The sequence below is a fragment of the Acyrthosiphon pisum genome, chromosome X, assembly GCF_005508785.2.
Source record: "Acyrthosiphon pisum isolate AL4f chromosome X, pea_aphid_22Mar2018_4r6ur, whole genome shotgun sequence".
Classification (NCBI taxonomy): Eukaryota; Metazoa; Arthropoda; class Insecta; order Hemiptera; family Aphididae; genus Acyrthosiphon; species Acyrthosiphon pisum.
The window spans coordinates 110,050,768-110,053,999 of record NC_042493.1 but is presented as its reverse complement, the minus strand read 5'-3'; the positions used below and the strand labels follow the sequence as shown (position 1 = coordinate 110,053,999).

At 29.1% G+C, this 3,232-nt stretch overlaps 1 long non-coding RNA gene across 1 annotated transcript in view; it reads right to left on the bottom strand.

Annotated features, from left to right (window-relative positions):
- Positions 1-3,077: 3,077 nt before the first annotated feature.
- Positions 3,078-3,232, bottom strand: part of LOC103309636 — a 2,055-nt gene continuing 1,900 nt past the window's right edge. The window contains exon 4 of the long non-coding RNA XR_510780.3: positions 3,078-3,229. This is a non-coding gene — a long non-coding RNA (uncharacterized LOC103309636). The remainder of the gene's footprint in view (positions 3,230-3,232) is intronic.

Here is a 3,232-nt window from a genome sequence, read left to right as displayed (position 1 = left end):
TCTATTTCTCTTTCCTATATTAATGCATATGGCTGATAGTGAATCGCGTTGTGTAAATAACCTTGTAAAATATAACCGCAAGTCTTTAAAAAGTTATATCAATATAGGTTAGGTACTAATTATTTAAAACTCGCAATACATACATTTATTAGCTACAAGTAATATTATTTATTTATATTTGTCATCCAAGATTGCAGGATGCAAGTCATTATACATATAATCTAGACAAGATCTCACTTACAGGTGTAATACTATACCAGAGTTATAATATATGCCTAATACAAACATACCTACTTGACAATTTAAACTTAGAGAACATTGTTCGTACCACAGGTTTAAAATGAGTTCAATCAAATAATAAATCAAAAGAAGTTTAATAAACAACTTGACTACATGATAATTGTATTAATATTTCTGCTGTCAAACGTGCTCGCTGAAAGTTATAAATTGTTAATTTTATCTGGGTTTAAGTATTGGGTGTCCTGTCTTACCCAGGTTTCCCCTATTGATGGTCATTAATTTTAATGATTTTTATAAATCCCGAACTCTGTCTCATCGCCGAATTTGGCCACTACTACGACCACCCACTCCAAAGGACTCGATCATATATATACGAGCCCATGACAAGATCAGCTCGTCAGATGGTTATACAGTATGGATTGAGCTAACGGTTAGACGGTTTAGGGACACACAAGACACTTAGAGGCAGGTCGTAACACCACTCACAGTCTTAGATTTTATATTAGAGTCGTAACACCACTCTCTTCTCTACCATAAATTATAATATTGTAGTTTTGTAGTTTGTTAATAAACACTCATCGTTATCTAACACATCAAGTATTCATTTCTGCGTTGATGTATATATCGACTTCAGTTGGGACCTACGTCGTACGTCATCAATATACGAACGTATAAAACTCTGAATTACCTATATTATATATTTATATGTACAGCCACATAGGTACATTTTTCTAAATGTAGCATAGTTAAAGATTCGTAATTTACTAGTTATATATTCAACAAAATGCGTTAACGTAATAAATTATTTAGGTATCTACCTACCTACCCTAACTACAAAACGTACCTACTGCAATGGCTGCGGTTAAGAGTTACGAAAATTGTCATTTGATAAAAATGTAATAGTTTTTTGTAGATAGGTACACCCAAGATTCAAATCATAGAGTACCTACTACCTAAGACATATCCAAATATGTAGGTACACTACCTAGGTATAAACCTACATAGTACATAATACATATTATCAATACATTGGCTATATCTAGTTTAATTATATAGGTACTATAAGATCATATTATGTATAAGATCATTAAGAGGATGTATATTGATTTATTCAAGAATGATTATTCAAGGGGGTCCAAAAAATGTATTTAACTATTGTTTATCTTGTTAATTGTTATCGTGTATAGAAAATGCAAATATAAACGACCAGTGAAAATTGCATGTATACGTTCATTTGTTTTAAAGTTACACTAAAAAACAAAGTCGATTTTGCGTAAAAATTCCTGTTGTTTCCTTAATTTTTCTTTTGTTTTTCTCAGCGCTTTTGAAAACTATTAGAAAATTATTATTTTTGACCCCCTACCCCCCCCCCCCCCCCCAAAGTACCAACTAGATTCACTTTTCTATCAAAAAAGATACTGTTGAAGAAAATCCAAGCACTTTTACTGTCCTAAAAGGTGATGAAAGACATAAAATTAAAAAAAAAACACATATCATTGTAAAATCAATACATTCATCGTTCCATCCACTCAGAATCTAAAACACAATTATATTATTTATATTTTAGATTCTGAGTGGAGCGATGAAAGTATTGATTTTACAATGATGTCTGTTTTTTTTTTTTTTTAATTTTTCTTTATTTTCGTGTCAGCTGTCATCATGGTTTGGACTTCGGGGCAGTAAAATTGCTTCGATTTCCTTCAAGAGTATGTTGTTCGATAAAAAAATAACAGTATGGGCTTGCGTTATTATGCAGCTATTCATAATGTATAACATGGGTCACCAATTAATATTTTTGAAGGGCCACATTAAAAATTCGGAAAATGTTCTCCAGCCATCAAAATTGCTAGAAACGGGAAAAAACAATAGCCAATGAACAAAAATGATAAATGATAAATGTACAACACTATATAGAACGTTTAATATTATTGGTTTTTATTTTGTCTGTAGGCCGCTATTTGGTGATCCCTGTCATTTATTAAATATACAATATTTAATCATTGTCCCCATGTTATAACTTTTACAAGGTTCGAAAAACATATAAGTTATAACAATTAATAGGAAAAAAAAATGTTGTCGTATAGGTACCGATTATTATTATTAAACCTGAAGCTTTGCTCAGAATCATTTTACTGAACAAATAATTTATCATTTCTTTCAAATTCAATACATCAACCATTCCTATCCTATCCGAGGAGCAAAGATGACTATGAATACCAAGACATATCTGAAAAAACTTGAATTTTAATCCTTTAACTACTTAAATTCACTATAATAATGTACTGAGCTTTGCTAAGGCCTAAGAATTATTTACTGAACGCAATTAATTATCTATCTTCCACCACCACTATCTTACAGGTTTTATTTTCATCAGACGTACAAAATCATCAATGAATCTGCTCTAAAATTCAATAATTTTCATTTCATTGATTAGGTATACAAAAAAATAGCAAATAAATCAATATGTTTATTTTAATTAAAAAAAAAATACTGGCCATATTATTTTTAACATGTTATTACTTAAAATAACTAAAAATAAGTATAATTAGTATTATAGGGTAATAGCAGGTTCTTATTTACTTTGACGAGTTTATTCAATATCAAGATTGTGCAGAATTAATTTTATTTAAGAATTTTATACAATACTGCAATTTGTTCAGTGTAAGTATGTATATTAAAAAAATTCTTATACTCATTCCACATTCACTGAGTAAATACGTTTATTATACTATACATAAATTATTGTATACCCAGTTTATATTTAATACATAAAAAAAAGCAATATAAAGAAAATAGTACATACAATTTATAGTATGCTGATAATATACAAATATAAAATGCAGTAAAATAAAACAGTATTTATTTATGATTAGAATAAATTATAATAATTGTATTCAATATTTGCCGGTGTTTGTGATAAATATGTCTTAATGCATTATCATCCATACAACTATGAATCAGAGTTTCGAAAGGTTCCTTCTTCTAGATTCTA